Here is a 20,733-nt window from a genome sequence, read left to right as displayed (position 1 = left end):
TTTCCAGCCTTCTCTTGCCCCATCCCAACTGTTTTGAAACATATTGCTGCCATCAAATTAAAATGGACTTATTTTTAACGACATAGTCTCGGTGTAAACATTTGACATGTTTTCTATGTTCTACTGTGAATAAACTTTGCCTTTGACATTTGCAAATCACTGCTTGCTCTTTTTTTATTCACATTTTACACCAGAGTCCAGTATTTTCAGAACTATGTTTGTACAAAGCATAATCTGTACAAAGCGATTAAGCTGTGAACTGTCACAACATCAAACACACGCTAAACCACTTTATATCTACTACACTATACTGAGCCACTTCAAGACCTACTATACAGTTTTTTATTTTTTAATTATTTACTGTCACTGCTTTATAGTTGTATTTATCAATATCAACAGCTGTAACTTTTAGATTAATCAAGTTGACTTTATCGAGATTCAGTTTCAGTTGTAAACTTTCCACTTCACAACTTCCATCTTATACACTTTAAAAATCACTCAACATTTTTTATTGTCAGTGTCACACAGCTCGTTCTTGTATCTCCACTACTCAATGGTAAATAGTAAACACGTATTATAACTTTTCACATTATATGTATCCAGTCACCTAGATATTTTGAAGTCTTTCCACTTGCTGCTATTATGTTTCAGTCAATAATTGAACTGTCTCAGTGATATGTGGAGTCCAGAAAGTATATTAAGCCAGTGATGAGTTCAATACCATGACTCCCTCTGGTGCCACTCAGTGGATTAAATAGTTCTACCACTTGCTCCATCATCGGTCCGTCCAGAGTAAATTCAATGTCTGGCACAGTAATCCTCTCAGGCCAGTCGACCAGCAATCCCAGCTCATCTGTACCATGAGCACCACCACCACCAGAGTCAGTACTTCAGCCCTGAGCAGCAGTCGTCTCACTCTCAGTGGCTGTCACACTACCATCAGCTGTCCCACCAATAGTCCCATCAGCAGCAGCTGCTCTAGTCTGAAAGATGTCCTGCATGGCAGTTGAGGCTCGGCCCTGTTGCTGGAGGCTGCCTCGGACAAAACTCTGTAATGGGCTCAAGTGTCTCTTTGTCCGCAAGCCATGATTGTTCCACTGTTGAGTGAAGTCTTTCAAATCTGTTGATCCTTGGGAGATAGATGTAATGGAGAGCCCAAAGGTGCATTTCATTGTCAATGTCAATGATGCCTTCCTCCTCCAGGTGGTGAAATAAATCACAGTAGACATTGGTCATTCCTCGCCACAGATCACCCCAGAGCCTCTCAATTCTCTGATTGTGGCCTTCCTCTTAGAGCGCTTCCACGATCAAAGCCTCTGAAAATGTTCATCATCAGGCAGACAGCATTGTTTTCCCCTCCTCTGTCTGTCCGGACCCTCGAGGGTACACCATAGGATACCACGGCTCTGATGAAACTTGATAAAACGGTACTGCTACGGTTGTTGTTTGAGGCATGAAGGAAGACCACAAGACGACTGTATCCATCAATAGCCCCATGAATGACTATCCTCCACCTAAAACCGTGGTCCATAAGAAGAAAAATATTATTTCTGCTTTGTTATTGAAACAATGGAAAACACACTCTTAATTGATTTACATGGGACTATTGCATGTCAAGTTTGAATTTTTCTCTGTATGTTGCTTGCACTGTCTGTGTTCTCTCATCTTCCCCTTTAAACATAACCAGTTGTGTTAGAGGACTGCCCATCCCAGGGCCTGGCTCTAGTGGACGTGTCTTATTGTTCAACAATTATATTTGATGTAATGCTGAATTTCACTTTGGTCAAAATAGGTGTTCAACAAATCAGTGTGGTTGGTTACCGTATCAGCTTGTGATTTCCATCAATGTGCCACAATGAGTTTGGACCTGCAACCTGATGTGTTCTTCGTTCTGGTCTCCGCAAAACTGCTCTAAGGGCAGCTGCTCCAGGATTCATCCGTAACATGCTTGCTCAAACCCTCCTTCGCTGTACACGTAGTCCACGTACTCGCAGGGAGGCTCTGACAGCCTCAGGACCAGTTTGTTCATTGCCAGCAACAATGTCCTGCACATGTTCATCCAAGGCACTGTCAGTCAGTTCCGCATACATTGATGCACGGGTGAAATGATACTGTCTGAAATCAGACAAAAAAAAACATGAGTATTTTATCACTACCATAACAGCACACTTCATTACTTGACTAGTGGTACACATTCAAATAAACTTATTTTTACAAATTCACAATACCAATTAATTTGAATAAACAGTGAGTGTGTGTCACAAAGAACTGAAAGTCACACTGGTTTCAAAAGTCACTGACCGCAGACGTCTTCGAATTGTACGAAGTGAAACATTCAAAATATCAGCCATCTGAGGTGCAGTGAATCCACATGACTTCAGGAATGAAAGCTGTTCCCGAGTGATACAGTAAAGGGATCTACCTCTACCTCTGTTGAAAACCACTGGTGCCTGGTATCCAAAACAGCCTGAAAATATATAAGCGTTTGGTGTATTTGGAAAATAGGTTAAGACAGAGTCATAATTTATTTCACACTTTTGATGAGTCAAGGAATCGACACAATATGTGCTTACCTTGTTGGCCATGCTGAGTAGGCAGTTCGACCTCCTGAATCAATTCAGCCAAGTCACGCAGAAGTTGATCTGCCGCAGTTACATTGATCAGTCTTCCTCTTGCCCACCGAAGGCTTCTCTGCATTGTCTCCAACCTCAAAGATATCAAAAATTACTTCTTAATTCATGTTATATTTTCAGGCCATATTCCCCTTAAACATTTTAAATGTTAAATGTTTTCGATCTTGCTTTGATCATACCTCCTTAACGCTAACTGTAGCACATCTGGCCCAACATCGTCCATCAGCAGCTGCCGTGTACAGTCATTAAGAATGTTCTTGCACCTTGAGATGAAAATCCTCCAGGCCATACTTTGTAATGGTCTGGTTGAGTCACAACTATTTTTCCACAGTGCCTGCTCTACTCGGGGTGCTGGCTGCTGTACTTCATCGCTCCTCTGAGGATCACCACCTGAGACAAATCAAGCCAGCTGTATTTAAGACCACCGTTCACAACCAGTCTTTGCCATATTATCTGTTAACCTATGTTAGTTATTGGCCTCACGTTGCTCAAAGCTCTAGTACTTACCTCTCTGTTCATGTCTTCTTAGTTACTTCCTGGACAACCTTTCACACTCTTAATAGCCTCACTCCCTGGACACGGATCTCCATTTGCTCCTCAACAGCTGATAACCTCTCACTCTTTTTTATCCATTTGTGCATTACTCCACCTGCAAACAAGTAAGACTGTTCAGACTGCCTATTTGGATCTTTTCTGAACTTCTTCCAAGACCCTCCTGACTCTGCTCTCCCTCTGTTGCAGTATCTGTAGAGGCTATGCCTACACTTGAAGCCACTGAAGGGTTTGATGGCAGGGGTGAGGCAATGTAACTGTTATGAATTAAACTTGTAACAGCCCAACTCAAGCTATACTTGTCTTGTACGGTTAAGATTGTTTTTGTATTCATCAGTTTTATTTGCTTCTCTTTATCCAATGTCATTTATCATAACAGCGCAGATTTTACAAACTTTTTGCTTGTTCTGACCAAAAACACCTGGCTTGAGTTACATTTATCTTCAATATATTTCCATAAACACACCATACATAAAAACACAAAAGGTGACCCGTAGCGGCACACATAAGGTAACAACACAAAAATGGGTCCCACAGTGCCGCTCCACCATCAACTCTCACACCACTGTTTCACTTGCCAAGCTCCGGCAGCCACAGATCATGTTACTGTTCCCCCTAGTATGAACTACCGTAGTCCATGTTCATAGCATTTTGCTCCTAGTTGTAGAACTCAAAGTTAACATTCACGCATTCTAGCCTTGTTTTTAATTTTACCTTTTGCATCACATACACATACTTGTCTGTTTTTTCTATTTTATTACTATATTTATATTTCTATTGTACAGCACTTTGGTCTAACAGGTGTGTTTGTAAAGTGCTATATAAATAAATGATGATGATGGTTATGATGTAAAGAACGTTTTCAGTTAACTTCACTCTGAGCCTGCGCTCGAATCTGCTCCTGAGTACACTTCATGTTTCTCGTTGTTTAAGGAAGAGAGTTCGATTATAGTCTTAGTCATTTACAGTGATACGACAGTTGTAGGACATACCCTGCTTGCTGGTGTTTTTTCGTAGACAAACTTGGACTGTATTAGAAATCTATACATTACTGTGATCCTACAAAGACAAAAATTTAAATTATTACTTTCAACAGGTTTATATATTTAAATAAATCAAAAATTCCATGTTAGTCTTATGAAAAATGTGACTGAGCACTTTTGGAAACACTCTGTCATCACTGTAAGTACTGAGACTGTGAACATTTACAGGGAGTGCAGAATTATTAGGCAAATGAGTATTTTGTCCACATCATCCTCTTCATGCATGTTGTCTTACTCCAAGCTGTATAGGCTCGAAAGCCTACTACCAATTAAGCATATTAGGTGATGTGCATCTCTGTAATGAGAAGGGGTGTGGTCTAATGACATCAACACCCTATATCAGGTGTGCATAATTATTAGGCAACTTCCTTTCCTTTGGCAAAATGGGTCAAAAGAAGGACTTGACAGGCTCAGAAAAGTCAAAAATAGTGAGATATCTTGCAGAGGGATGCAGCAGTCTTAAAATTGCAAAGCTTCTGAAGCGTGATCATCGAACAATCAAGCGTTTCATTCAAAATAGTCAACAGGGTCGCAAGAAGCGTGTGGAAAAACCAAGGCGCAAAATAACTGCCCATGAACTGAGAAAAGTCAAGCGTGCAGCTGCCAAGATGCCACTTGCCACCAGTTTGGCCATATTTCAGAGCTGCAACATCACTGGAGTGCCCAAAAGCACAAGGTGTGCAATACTCAGAGACATGGCCGAGGTAAGAAAGGCTGAAAGGCGACCACCACTGAACAAGACACACAAGCTGAAACGTCAAGACTGGGCCAAGAAATATCTCAAGACTGATTTTCTAAGGTTTTATGGACTGATGAAATGAGTGAGTCTTGATGGGCCAGATGGATGGGCCCGTGGCTGGATTGGTAAAGGGCAGAGAGCTCCAGTCCGACTCAGGCGCCAGCAAGGTGGAGGTGGAGTACTGGTTTGGGCTGGTATCATCAAAGATGAGCTTGTGGGGCCTTTTCGGGTTGAGGATGGAGTCAAGCTCAACTCCCAGTCCTACTGCCAGTTTCTGGAAGACACCTTCTTCAAGCAGTGGTACAGGAAGAAGTCTGCATCCTTCAAGAAAAACATGATTTTCATGCAGGACAATGCTCCATCACACGCGTCCAAGTACTCCACAGCGTGGCTGGCAAGAAAGGGTATAAAAGAAGAAAAACTAATGACATGGCCTCCTTGTTCACCTGATCTGAACCCCATTGAGAACCTGTGGTCCATCATCAAATGTGAGATTTACAAGGAGGGAAAACAGTACACCTCTCTGAACAGTGTCTGGGAGGCTGTGGTTGCTGCTGCACTAATGTTGATGGTGAACAGATCAAAACACTGACAGAATCCATGGATGGCAGGCTTTTGAGTGTCCTTGCAAAGAAAGGTGGCTATATTGGTCGCTGATTTGTTTTTGTTTTGTTTTTGAATGTCAGAAATGTATATTTGTGAAAGTGGAGATGTTATATTGGTTTCACTGGTAAAATAAATCATTGAAATGGGTATATATTTGTTTTTGTTAAGTTGCCTAATAATTATGCACAGTAATAGTCACCTGCACACACAGATATCCCCCTAAAATAGCTAAAACTAAAAACAAACTAAAAACTACTTCCAAAAACATTCAGCTTTGATATTAATGAGTTTTTTGGGTTCATTGAGAACATGGTTGTTGTTCAATAATAAAATTATTCCTCAAAAATACAACTTGCCTAATAATTCTGCACTCCCTGTACAGAATGTTCCCATCTATGTTATTCATCCTTTTTTTATTTTAAATGCTGTCATTAGTTTTTATTTTTTTCCAACTTATTAACAAAATGAACATGGTCTACATTGTTTTGTTCACTTGAATAAAACGACATTTTTGTATCGTACTCTGGGTTCTTGAAGACCACGCTGTCTTTTAACTTTATTCTTTATTTTCTGCATATACTGTTCTTTATTCATTTCTTTACTCTTTGAGGCTGTTCTCCTGCCATTCTGTGTTCCTAGTGCAAAGTCTGCATTTCTGTGTCCTATCTTTAGTTGGTTACTGCTTTATATTGTTGACCTCTAGTCTTTTGTGCACTTGCTTTTGCTTCCGCTGGTCATACTTGTTTGATTCAATTCACCTGTGTCTTGTTTCTCCCAGCTGCGTCCTCTCTCCCTAATCAATATTATTATCTCTCTTCACTGCGGATTTCCCGCACTCATATTTAAGGTCAGTTTTCAGTTAATGTATTTTGTCTTTCAGTCTGCAGTGTTGGGTTTACTGACTGCTTAACAGTCTCATTTGCCTCTTTGTATACCCCACTGTATTACTAAATCCTGGTATTGTAGATACAACTATACATGCGTTTAAAAAGGCACATGCGTGCTTATAAGGATCGACATCAAAAGCTGAAAGTTCGGAACATCTGTCACGATCTAATTCAGATGAGTTTACTGAAATTACAACTTGGTGTTGCACTATGACTTCATGGTTTGACAGTCTGTTAATCCTGCTTACAAGAAAAAGGCTCTTGGGATAATTACTCGGCTGTAGAGTTAAATAACTAAGTTTCTCCCATTGAACATATTGTATTATATGCAGCACTTACGCACAACCATACCGGAAAATCAATGCGCAATTACGTGGCTCTAATATTAGAGCCACGTAATCAATGGTGGCCGAGGTGACGGCCACCATATAACAAAAGTATGAAATGAAAATGTGTTCTTTGTTGCTGGACTGTAAGATGAAAGTAGACACAATTTCGGGCTCTGAAACTGTAAATTAATGAGTTTTTTACTGTGCTGGAAATAAGAATAAAAGAAAATGTATTCATTCTTACCTTATACTAATCGTGGTGAAGGCCAGTGCAGTGCAGGAACTTATATGCCTGCTCCGGTGAATTCCGCTGAGAGTAAACGTAATGTCCCGCTCTACTGTACAAAACTTGTGAATGGTTACCTGGAGGGATGTACCACTGTGAGAGGGGTGCTACGGAATAGTCCAAGTGATCGCTGCTTTAATTTCACGGTCAACTATACATAAATTGCACGTCGACATGAAATAAAAAGCATTCTGTCATTTATTTGCTTGATTATGCCCTCCGCGAACCATCTCTGCACTGCGTGGGTGATTGGTGGCTCCGTGCACACTAAGTGCTGCACACAGGGAAAAAGCGCACTAGATTACGATCAGATCTTCCCTGGGCAGGGGGAGGTAATGAACTGTATGCCACTTTTTCATTGGCATACATTAAGTACAATGTTTTTTGCCTACGGTGGGGCAGGTCACATACTGGGTGAAGGTGGGCAGTGTGGAGTCCAGCGAGACATGATTAAAGTCCCCTGATATTAGAAGAAGAGCTCTCGGAGATTGCGTCTGCAGTCTGCGGACCACAGAGAGTCACAGGCTGCCTCCACGGATGCTAACGGCTAATAGTTCAATGTCTCTGTTGCAGAGTTGTTCTTTCACAGCAATGTGCCCAGGGATACCACAACTGTCTTTAACAAACACTGCCAGCCCCCCTCCTTTCCTCTCACCGCTGTCTCTCCTCTTGTCCGGCCGCAGCAGCTGGAAGCCGGGCAGCCTACTCAGAGGGAGTACCGGGCAGTGTCGGGTACTGCCACTGTGACCGGGTTAGCGTCATTAGCTCCTCAATCATATCAGGGAGCGATCTCACATTTACAGTGATTACAGGAAGGAGAGATGGTGTGTAAGGTGTCCTTCTCGGGAGACATCACCCCCGCCTCTTCCCTCACTGGGGACGTAGGGTCTATCTGCCGGTAGCGCAGCGCTAACAGCTGATCCCTAACGTAAACAAAGGAGCCATGCACAGTGTCTAAATACGGGTGAAAAAAGAGAAGACAAAAGAAGAGAAAAGTCAACATAACTAGCACGGAGCGGTAATGCATGACGGCAGAATCTGATTGCTAAGACATAAGTTAAAGGTTAAGAGAAGTAAAGAGGAAAATAAGAAAGAAGCTAGGAAATGAGCAGAGCTAGCTCTGCTCATTACTGCTGCCATAACAGGTAACACAGTTAAGGTTTCAGAAAAAGTATTCTGTCATTTGTTTGCTTGATCATGCTTTAAACACATCAAAATGCATAGTGGGATTATAATACAAGTCAATACTGTGACAAGCACTGGTACTGAATAGGCAATCACTTAGCAGCAAGGTGAATCGGTGATGCATTAGTGTGGTCTGCACTTCCTCTTCTTTGATTGGGTGAAATGAGTTGAAAGTAATTGGATGAGGGAACCATGGGGAGTGCCCTGCATAATTTCAATAAAAAACGCCGTTTTAAACGCCGTTACAGCTGGCACAGAACGCCGTCGCGCCGTTTTATGCATCTTTGAACGGCGTTTTCTGCCAAGTGGCGGAAAAAACGGCGTTTCCGTCTGTCTTTGAATGCCGCTTTTTACGTCATGCGGATGGTGCGTTCAGGGCGCCATGTGAGAGTCGGAAAAAACGGCGTTTGTCGAAACAGAACGCCGTTTTTTTCGGCGTTTTGAATAATTAAACGGCGTTTTTTACGCCATTTCTTAACCAAACGGGTTAGAAAAGTGGCGAATTTTGGCACTAATGGCTTGCCATAAGTTAGCGCAGCGTAACACGTTAGCGCGGTTTGCTCGTTAACGCGTTAGCAGCTACTGAAAGTTAAGCTAGGTCCCCTAACTTTCAGTAGCTGCTGAAAGTTGTTGTATGCTGTAATTACTGTAGTATTACTCTAACACAAACTCAGGGGTGACCTGGGACCAGTGCTAAGGTCAAGTCAGAGCATTTCAGTTCCAATTATTACCAAAACGACATCTCATCGGGATTAAACTCCAAACACATAATTCTCCACGATGCTGATGTTTAAGCAGACAGACCGTGCCACACAGGAGACTATTTGAACACATGCAACACTAAGATAAGATAAGATAAGATAAGATGACCTTTATTAGTCCCACAGGTGGGAAATTTGTTTTGTTACAGACTAATAAAGGTCATCTTATCTTATCTTAACACTAGGGCTAATGTTGAGAGCCCTTTTTAAGCTAGGTTTTGGCACCGTGAAAAATTACAGTGTAGTAACCGAATATGATATTCAAAAATATATGTCTGGACAATTAGCTTGTTCCAGTAAACCATAAATTAAAGCTTACCTGCGCCGCAGAAGCGCCACCGCTGTCCTCCATCTTCAAACTGTGTTACCCTTCCAGGACCTGAAGGTCCGTAAAGCACCCCCCCCCCCGACAGCCAAACTGATTGGATTGTGTAATTTGTGATTGACATGACATTGACCAATCAGCTTAAAGGAAGAAAAATAGGGTCAAAATTCACACTTGTAACTTGCAGGGTTTTTTTTGTCTAAGTCCACACACAAATCTTTTTTACACACACAATTTTTTTTTACACATACAAATCTTTTTTACACACACACAATTTTTTTTACACATACAAATCTTTTTTACACACACACAAATTTTTTTTACACACAAATCCTGATTTACAAGTACAAAACTGATTTACAAGTACAAAATATTTATGACCACATTTTGAGCCCATAGTCGCAGGGCTAACACGCAGAGACAGACAACTCACATTCCCACCTATGGGTTCTTTAAAAAAAATAAATAATAATAATTAGGGCAGATGAACAACCATTGATACCAGGCAAATATAAAAGATATATCTTGGCCCCAATGAGACCATTAACTCTTGCAGCACCGGGTGTTCGTAATTTTGGTTCAAGTGAATTGCTAAACTTTTTGAAGGCAATTGACTCACACAGTTGTGTAGATATCCCAGTCTCAATAAACATATTCACCAACGCTTCCTCTCGCTTGTGATGTTCCTGCAAATAGACCAACCAGCAGCCATCGGGTCGCTGTTGGAAGCACTGCATTAATGTTTTTTGTGGACTTGTGTTGGGATGCATCACGCTGCCTTGCCTGGGGTTAGCTTCTGTTTCTGGGAATGAGGGTTGGGCATGCTCCCTTACCTTCTCAAGGTAAGCTAGGTTAGCCTTCTTGTGTGAGCTTTTCAAGTGCACTTTAAGGTTTGTGGGATTGTTTTCCCTGTAGAAATGTCCCGCATAATTTGTCTCTTTCCACTACAAGACACTTGCTTTATCTAAAACACAATCATATTCAAAGTAATCCAAAATTAGACTCTGGCGATTTCTCCAGACTTTTGCTGATGTGATTCTGCGTGGGACGGAGCGGCAACACAGACGACTCGACTAACGTACTTACCACCTGCTGGCATAATGAGACACAGCAAGAAAAACACTTCATTTTCACCCGAGGCTATTGTATGACACACACTTTCAAAACACATTTTTGCTATAAATTCAGTTAATTTTAGTTAGTTTTGTGAACACTCATTACAGTTTTAGTTAGTTTTCCTTTTTTTGCAAAGTCTTGTTTTTATTTTTATTTCCGTTAACGAAAATGTTTTTTCACTTCTAGTTTTCGTTATTTTGTTAGTTTTCGTTAACGATAATAACCTTGGTACAGAGTCTGACCTTAGCGTGTGTGGGTGCAGTACGGGGGTGACAGCAACACACTGGAGACACTAATTTCAGAGAATGTCTGATTTACAAAATGTATGATTTAAGCAGCATAACATACATAAAATGAATGATTATTGGCAAACACAGAGTTTAAAAAAGTAAATGAAAGTATTCCTCTGTATTTGAATTGAAAGAAGATTGTGATACAAGAAATGTTCATGTGAAAATGTGCTAGAGACAAATCTAACTGACGCAGAATTACTGAACTAAACTATCACGAGGGCCGAACCACATCACCTTAGAAACTTAGCACTGATGTCGGCCCCACCAACCTTCTTAACCAATCCAACATAGTTCAAAAGTTCACAATGACATTCATATTTACATAAGCTGAAGCTCTAAATAAGTACCCAGTTTTGCTTCTCTGTAAACTATCTGCATTTTAATAACAGATGGTAAATGGCCTGTATTTGTATAGCGCTTTACTAGTCCCGCCTAGGGACCCCAAAGCGCTTTACACATCCAGTCATCCACCCATCCACACACACTGGTGGAGGCAAGCTACAGTTGTAGCCACAGCTGCCCTGGGGCAGGCTGACAGAAGCGAGGCTGCCATATCGCACCATCGGCCCTTGTGGCCAACACCAGTAGGCGGTAGGTGAAGTGCCTTGCCCAAGGACACAATGACCGAGACTGTCCGAGCCGGGGCTCGAACTGGCAACCTTCCGATTACAAGGCGAACTCCCAACTCTTGAGCCACGATCAGGGGCCATGAATAATTATTCATGTTCCAGATTACTTTGTCTTAATAAATGCTCACTCAACCTGACCTGCTGTTTCCTCTTTGATCCAGTTGGCAGGGATATCAATGTCATTACTTTGTACACGCTTAATAACAGATTAAATGCTGTCCATCCATGTAGATTTTTAGCATCTACATGGATGTTAAAATCACTCACAATAATTATTTTATCTGAGCTGAGCACTAAATCAGATAAAAAATCTGAGAAATCAGACAGAAACTCTGTGTAAGGCCCAGGTGGACGATAGATAATTACAAATAAAACTGTTTTTTAAATTTTCCTACTAGGGTGGTCAAGGCTAAGAATCAGGCTTTCAAATGAATGAAACTTCTGTCTGGGTCTTTGATTGATTGACAAGCTGAAGTTGAAGATCGCTTCAACCCAGCTAGGAGGAGGACACACTAGTTTTAACTGTGAAAAACATGACAAACATCTTAATCCTTATATTAAGAGGATGTCTCAAGCAGGCCAATGAGGGGTTAACCATAGTCTCAATTTCAAAGAAGCTAATGTGGCTGGGTTAAAGTTTATTTGATTCAATGCGTGAAGGAATATTGTCAACTGCAGGGGCGGCTCTAGACGGGTGGCATGGGGTCGCAAGTGTTACCCTAAAATGATCCCTTGCCACCCCAAGTGCCACCCTAGTTTTGCATATGACAGTGTTGTTTATTAAAATAAGATAGCATTAACACTTTGAGCGTAGTTACAGTTAACAGTGAATATAAATGCTAAAACTGAATATATTGCATAGTGTTCCCCCCCTCCACCATTATCAAATGGTTCAGCCCATAGCACTTTTTTCTTGTTGTCAGTAGTAAGCAATGCTTATGATTGTGCCAGAGCACATTTTGAACAACACCATGGGAATTTCAGATTTCACACAGGTGGTTGGTTGAACTGGAAGGAAGGTGAGTGTTATTAACCCTCTGGGGTCCACGGACACGCTGCACCTCCAAATCACATGACTGATTTAAGTTGACACAGTAACAAGCTGCAGCCACATTGAGTCTTTCAGCCCGTGTTGAAAGTTTGGACTTCAAAGTATACACCAGTTTTTAAAGTTTCATTACAGGCCAGTAAATCCACAGTTATGATAAAAAAACATATATAAGCCATGCTTTTTTCTAAATACTGTCGTCACATTTTCTTTGTGTGTGTTTGTGTGTGTTTAAAAAAAAAGCGTTTTCTAAGGACAGCGCGAAAACAGTAAAGGGGAAAAAAGTCACCTCTTTCCTATTGGTGGAAAAATGTACCATGTCGACCAATTTTTTTTAAAAAAAGTCAACACATGGGATTTGGTTGTTTAGGAAGAGGGGACAGTTTTGGGAGTGACAGCAGCGGCAGCCAGACAGAAAGAGCGAGAGAGAGAGTTTTTAGATGTGGGAGATTTGCGACATTTAGGAGTGTGTAGTTAGTGTGTTGTGTAGTTGTTGTTTTGTTTTGTGTGAGGGCACTAATGATGTCACAAAGGCACATTGCATTGTAAACACTGTCACCAAGTAGAAACCCAGCGGAGTGATACACCTGCTGTTGTCAGGCCTGCAGGTTTATCCCTGTGCTGTTCTCCTCTGTCTTTTGGTGGACCAACAATATTTTTTACTGGCACACATCATTTGTGGGGCATCTTATTGCGACACCTGATTGTTCTCTCATTTTAGTTTTAGTAATATTTTTAAGTGGTTGTACAAACCCCCACCCCCAAAAAACGCAGGTGCATTGGCTGCATTTTTAGATAATTAGTTGTATATGTTTACAAAATGTGTGCATGGACATGGAGTCTAAATTGTCCCCGCCTTCACAGCAAGGCAGGGAAAGTGACAAAGCAGACACCCAAGAAGTCACGTCTTGGTCTACTGAGGTGTGTGGAGAAGGAGTGAGTGCCAGAGAATGTTAAAAAATCACACTAGTGAATTTGTATCCCACTGGACACAGATAGCAAACAAAGAAAATGTATGCAATCTTGGACGATCAGAGCAATTGATCGTTGACACGTTCCCAGTTCTTTGATGTTTTTCAGATCCAAGGAGAGAGTCACCCCTACATGTTAAAGACGTGTGCCGGACTCACAGGAGTATCAGGAAGAAGTGCTTCTGGCTTTATAGTAGAGTCAGTGAATGGAAAGGCAAGTCTTCCTCTTCCAACACTCCTCGAATGTAACAACATTCCAGATAACCGCTCTGAGATACCAACTCTGGAAACTGCCTATCACCACGCCCATCTACGAAAGATTGCTAACTTGATCCCGCCATTAGACCCAAACGCCAACATACTACTACTGCTGGGACGAGACATGCTTTGCTTTTACGACCAAGATGGCGGCGCGTGAACAACGCGAGGCTCAGTGTCTCTCCAGAATCTGCTATTTAGCGGTTTTTTATCTACTTTTAACCGGATTATTCATCCAGAATTGCTGTGCGTTGCTGACCTACAGCAGACAAGAGATTCTGGACATCTGGACTCATAACTCCAACAGTTTTATCGCCGATCTCCGACTCATCCCAGAGATCTCCAGAACACCGGAGGCTGCCCACTCTCCCCGGCCGGGCGGAAGTGCACGCAGACGGCGCCGAGAACGTAAACAAAGGCGAGGTAGGCGCGGAGGGCTACAGGCTAAGCTAAAGCTAACACCACATCGGCTGCCTTTACCCAGTATTTTCCTCGCCAATGTCCGTTCTCTGGCAAACAAAATGGATGAGATACGGCTCTCCATCACTAACAACAGACAGATTATGGACTCAAATGTCATGTTTTTCACCGAAACATGGTTGAACAACAGCTGCCCGGACAATGCTATCGAGTTAGCAGGACGCCACACACACCGAGCCGACAGGCTAGCAGATGACTCCGGCAAGACCAGAGGTGGAGGTTTGTGCATTTATATTAACAATGCTTGGTGCATGAACTCCACTACTACTGAGAGTCACTGCTCACCTAATGCGGAGTTTTTAATGGTCAAATGCAGACCTTATTATCTCCCAGAGAACTCACTTGATCATACTCACTGCAGTATATATCCCCGAAGCTAATGCTGGGTTGGCCATGAAAGAACTTTCTGCAGCCATTAACAAACACCAGAATAAACACCCGAGGCTGCTTTTATTGTTGCTGGCGACTTCAACCACACCAACTTAAAGACAGTCCTCCCCAGATTCCACCAACATGTCTCCTGCCACACCAGAGGAGACAAGACTTTAGACCATGTTTATTCCAACTTGGCTGGAGCCTACAAAGCAACACCCTCCCCACATTGGACAATCGGACCATCTCTCCCTGTTCCTCACACCTAGGTATTCACCACTCATCCAACGTGTGAAACCTGCTGTGAGGACAATTAAAGTGTGGCCAGAGGGGACAGACGCAGTGCTCCAGGACAGATTTAAAAACACAGACTGGAATATGTTCACCCACACAGACCTGGACCAGTACGCCTCATCTGTACTGGATTACATCTCGAAACCACAGACAGTGTCACCACCCAGAAACGGATCACCATGTACCCCAACCAGAAGCCTTGGATGAACCGGGATGTTCGTCTCCTCCTGAAGGCCCGCAACACCGCCTTTAGGTCAGGAGATGCACACGCCTACAGTACAGCCAGGGCTAATCTAAAGAAGGGCATCAAAAAGCCAAACACCATTACAAAAAGAAGGTAGAAGAACACTTCTCCAACTCCAACCCCGACGCATGTGGCAAGGACTCCAGACCATTACAGACTACAGGACCACCAAACCCTCCCCCACATCCTCTGATGCCTCCTTCCTCAACGAGCTCAACAACTTTTATGCTCGTTTTGAGCGAGGGAACCCCACAACCACAACCATAACAGACATAGAACACGCCAGACCACCAACCTCTGACTCTCTCCCCCACCGATGTAGGAGCGGTGCTGAGCAGGATCAATATCCACAAGGCTGCAGGTCCTGATGGTATCCCCGGGCATGTTCTCAGAGCGTGTTCTGGGGAGCTTGCAGGAGTCCTGACAGACATATTCAATCTGTCCTTGGCCCACGCTGTGGTACCGGCCTGCTTCAAATCCACCTCCATCGTCCCGATACCCAAAAACTCCAACCCATCTAGCCTCAATGACTACCGCCCAGTAGCCCTCACCCCCATCATCACTAAGTGCTTAGAGCAGCTGGTCTTAGCACACTTCAAATCCTGTCTCCCCCCCACCCTGGACCCCCACCAATTTGCATACCGCCAGAACAGGAGCACAGAGGATGCAGTGTGCAGTGTGCAAACTGACAGACCTGGGCATCAGTTCCCTCATCTGCAAATGGTTACTGGACTTCCTGACCAACCGCCCCCAACATGTCCGACTGGATAACCGCTGCTCATCAACAATCACAATGAACACCGTGTACCACAAGGCTGTGTGATGAGCCCTTTCCTCTACTCCCTCTTCACCCACGACTGCAGACCTGCTGATGGTTCCAACACCATCATTAAGTTTGCAGATGACACCACAGTGATTGGCCTCATCAGTGACAACGACGAGGCCGCCTACAGGAGGAGGTGGATCGTCTGGCTGAGTGGTGCGACACAAACAACCTGCTGCTTAACACCGAGAAGACTAAGGAGCTCATCGTGGACTACAGGAGGAATGCTGACCCACATCCACCCATCCACATTAAGGGACGGCTGTGGAGCGTGTGAACAGCTTCAAGTTCCTGGGAGTCCACATCTCCGAGGATCTCACCTGGACGACCAACTGCTCCAAGCTGGTCAAGAAGGCTCACCAGCGCCTCTTCTTCTTGAGGACTCTGAGGAAGAACCACCTGTCCTCAGACATCCTGGTGAACTTCTATCGCTGCACCATCGAGAGCATCCTGACCAACTGTATAACAGTCTGGTACGGGAACTGCTCTGCCTCGGACCGAAGGCGTTGCAGAGGGTCGTGAAAACTGCCCAGCGCATCGCCGGAGCACCACTTCCTGCCATAAAGGACATCTACAGGAAGCGGTGTCTGAAAAAGGCTGGGAAAATCATCAGAGACCCCAGTCACCCATCACATAGACTCTTCACCCTCCTGCCCTCTGGGAGGCGCTACAGGAGCCTCCGGACTAAGACCACCAGGTACCGGAACAGCTTCTTCCCCACAGCTGTCAGACTCCTGAACTCTGCCTCCTGACATCTGACCCACGTTAAACTCATGGACTGAACATACACACACCCACAACCACTAGCACTTTACCACTACTGTATAGTTCTGTGTAGATAATCATTCTGTACATACGATAATTTTTAATCCCACAACTGTTTATAACTTACATAGTTCACATTCTGTATAACTGTATATCTCAGATTTCTGTATAGTTTTTATTTCATATTTATATCCTGTTCATAGCCTGTACATAGCTTGTACTCACTACAGCCTGTACATACTTATAGTTATAGAATATTCATAACATACTTCACACTGTGTACATTATAACATACCATAATAGACCCATTTCTGTAATATACTTACACATCTCTATTATTGCTAATTTATATTGTAATATATCTATATCACGACTAAAGCACTTTCTGGATGGATGCAAACTGCATTTCGTTGCCCTGTACCTGTGACATGTGCAATGACAATAAAGTTGAATTCTATTCTATTCTATTCTATTTGAGTCCACAAAGTCTGCGAGCAAATAAATGGCCCAGATGACGCCCCATTTGCTCAGAGACTCGACATGGGTTGGGTCGTGGTAGGTGACATCTGTCTTGATCGAGTGCACAGACCCCCCACACGTGAATAGCTATAAGACTTTCATACCGGAGAAAAGGACGTGCAAGCATTTTCTGCCATGCAACAGTCAAATAACTGTTAAAGAGACATTCACAAAAGCTCTTGAGCGCAGTCACAGCCCCTCAAGCTTTCATGTGTCAGGATGTAATGTGGACAGCATTGGTCAGCAGGTTTTCACACGCACAGCGGATGATCACAGACTTGCACCATCAGTTGAGGATATGCAGTTTCTCCAAATAATGGACTCAGAGTTCTATCAGGGCAGTGACAATAGCTGGGTTGGTCCTCTGACTTTCTGATGGCCACAGCAACGGCTCCCCAACAACAGACAACTGGCCTACGATTGCCTCATGTCACTCTGGTGCACTCTTGAAAAACGACCTGAAATGAAAACACACTTTCTGGAGTTTATGGAGAACATGCTTACCAGAGGACATGAAGTGGCACCAGCTCTCAGTCAGAATCAGGAGTGCTGGTACCTCCCTTTGTTTGGAGTTTATCATCCAAAGAAACCTGCCAAAATTAGGGTTGTGTTCGACTCAAGCGCCCCATATGAAGGAGTCTCTCTCAACGACGTGTTGCTAACAGGCCCCGACTTCAACAACAGTCTTGTTGGGGTGTTAATAAGATTCTGAAAGGAGCAGGTGGCCATAACGGCCGACACTGAACAGATGTTCCACTGTTTTGTTGTCAAAGAGCGCCACAGAAACTTTCTCCGCTTCTTGTGGTACAAAGATAACGACATGTCATCTGAAGTTATAGAGTATTGCATGCGGGTGCACATTTTTGGGAACAGTCCCTCCCCCTCTGTCGCCATATATGGGCTGAAGAAAGCAGCAGCGACTGGTGAGCTAGATTTTGGGAGTGAGGTGCGGACATTCAGTGAGCGAGATTTCTACGTCGATGATGCTCTCAAGTCATTTTCTACTGAAGAAATGGCTATACCAGTTCTCCAACAAGCCCAACAGGCTCTCGCTTCCTCAAATCTCAGACTAAAAAATATTGGAAACTTGGACCTGTGCGCTCAAGACTTGCCAGTGCAATGCAGTTTAGGGCTGCTGTGGAATGTTAACACAGACATTTTCACATTCAAAGTTGACAACGAGCAAAAAGCCTTCACGCGTAGAGGAGTCCTCTCTACTGTCAATAGTCTCTACGACCCCCTAGGGTTTCTCACTCCAATCACAATTCAAGGCAGGCTGATACTCAGAGAACTTACTCAGAGAAACTGTCCACTTCAAACAAAACAGAAGTTGGCTTTGTGTTTGGAAAAACAAAGTTAGCTCCTCAAGCCGGCCTCACGGTTCCAAGGCTAGAGTTATGTGCCGCAGCGCTTGCAGTTGAAGTTGCGAAGCTGATAGTAGCAGCAATAGACATTACGTTTGACGCCATTGAGTACTACACTGACAGTAAAGTCGTGCTGGGCTACATCCACAATCAGTCACGAAGATTTTATGTGTATGTGTATAACAGGGTCCACCACATCCATCCCATATGGGCGGTGCCTGGGAGCGAATGATTGGGATTGCCAGGTGTATCCTTGACCCTATGTTACAGGACTGCAAAAGAGCACTACTAACACATGAACTGTTGTCAACATTCATGGCAGAAGTCTGTGCCATCATGAATGCTCGCCCTCTTATTCCCATGTCCACTGATCCTGAGTCACCTCTCATCCTCATGCCGTCAGTGCTGCTCACAATGAAACCAGACTCAGCAACGCCACCCCCTGGTGACTTTGGAAAGGGAATACTTCTGAAAGAACAATGGAAAAGAGTAGAAAGTCTCGCTGACATGTTCTGGTCCAAAGGGAGACGGGAATACCTTCATACTCTTCAGCTGCGACACAAATGGCAAGACAAGAAACAAAGTCTCAAGGAAGGGGACATCGTTCTGCTCAAAGACATTCAGGTGAAGAGGAGCGAATGGCCCATGTCTATCATAACCAAGACTTTACCAGGGAAAGATGGACTTGTCAGGAAAGTCGAAGTAACTACTTCCCACTCAGGCAATAAGAAGACTTTCTCTCGTCCAGTAACAGAAGTAGTTTTGCTGTTGTACCTCGAAAAGTTTAGTGACTGACAATTTAATGTGGGCTTGTTATAATCCCAGGCGCGGAGTGTTATGTTACTGCTTGGTTAATTTTATGTTTTTATGCTAGTAAATAGAAGTTGATGTTTTCTTGCTATGCTGTTTCAAGATGGCCGCACCACATTCATGTCTTTCTTTTGGGTAGAGATGCAGGTGTATGGTCTTCCTGGGTCCCACAGACTATCAGCTAAAAAGAATAAACACATTAAAGTGCTGCACTTTTTTTTTATTGAACTTTTAATTGCAAAGCAGGAAAACAACAGTCACGAACATATACATACACAGGACAGAGATGTACCTAGATGTATGGAGGTCGTGGGAGTCAAGAAAAAAAAGAAAAAACAATAGCAACAGTGATAAACAATGAAAAAGGCTAACTGTTGGCTCTGCGCTTCCACAGGCCCCGCTGGTTTAGAGACTTATTCCCGTTAACGAAGCAAGACGAACAGCGATCAATCGATTTTTCACATGCTAGCAAGGGAAGGATCTCAGAGCAGCCCTTCTGCCCTCGGTCTCAGACCACTTCGAAGAAAGAGCTTCCCCTACAGCCTTTTATTCTGTGACACACAGTTTACAAAAACACCCATTGTAAAAACCCCCTATGGTGCATCATAACCCCCAAGGCATTGAGTGTGTATGTGTATTCATGTGCACATGAGTGTGTGTGTGTGTGTTTGGGGGTGTGTTTGTGTGACCTCCTGCTCACCAAAGGGTCATAAAGGCAGGAAGTTTACTAAACAAGAAAACAGAACCTTCACATAGGATGTGCCTATAATAAAACACTACAGCCTCCCCTACCTTTCAACAGGCTGGGGAGACAGTCAGAAACAAAGGAATGTCTTTGATCATATAGCTTGAACCAAGACTTACAAATTTAAGTATAATAATGGCAACATTTAACAATTTGACTCCAACACTAACAATCGTCCCTTTGTTGCCAGGCTAAATCCCGTAAGCCCGATTTCAACCTCTGAGCGGAAGGAGTCTCCAGATGGGCCAAAAGAGCCCATTATAGAATTTTAGGTCTCCGATTTTAGGTCATCCTCTACCTCCCTTACTTGTGGTGTCCCTCAGGGTTCAGTTTTGGGGCCTTTATTGTTCTTAATATATCTTCTCCCCCTCCAGCATACAATGGGCTCTTTTGAGGACATTTCTTATCACTGTTATGCTGATGATATTCAGTTGTACATCTCTTTTAAGCCCCAGGATTTATCTAAGCTTCAGCTTCTAAATGACTGCTTAGATTCCATCAAATGTTGGATGGCTGCAAATTTCCTCCAACTCAACGAGGGGAAAACTGAATATGTGCTCTGGACAGATTTTTATCCCAGATAGTAAAAGCCCTTGGTCCTCCTTCAGTGTATGTTAAATCCTCTATCAAGAATTTAGGTGTCACTTTTGACTCGA

General features: G+C 43.3%; 1 long non-coding RNA gene across 1 annotated transcript; it reads right to left on the bottom strand.

Annotated features, from left to right (window-relative positions):
* Nucleotides 1–141: 141 nt before the first annotated feature.
* LOC120434538 lies at nt 142–3,189 on the bottom strand. The gene is made up of 6 exons (XR_005609159.1): nt 3,141–3,189; nt 2,813–3,023; nt 2,574–2,707; nt 2,302–2,467; nt 1,822–2,115; nt 142–1,514 (listed from the first exon to the last, which is right to left on the bottom strand). It is a non-coding gene; the product is annotated as an uncharacterized LOC120434538 (long non-coding RNA).
* Nucleotides 3,190–20,733: the final 17,544 nt, after the last annotated feature.

Source organism: Oreochromis aureus, linkage group 18 (genome assembly GCF_013358895.1).
Source record: "Oreochromis aureus strain Israel breed Guangdong linkage group 18, ZZ_aureus, whole genome shotgun sequence".
Lineage (NCBI taxonomy): Eukaryota > Metazoa > Chordata > Actinopteri > Cichliformes > Cichlidae > Oreochromis > Oreochromis aureus.
The sequence above is the reverse complement of the archived record's forward strand: the minus strand, read 5'-3'. Positions and strand labels throughout refer to the sequence as shown.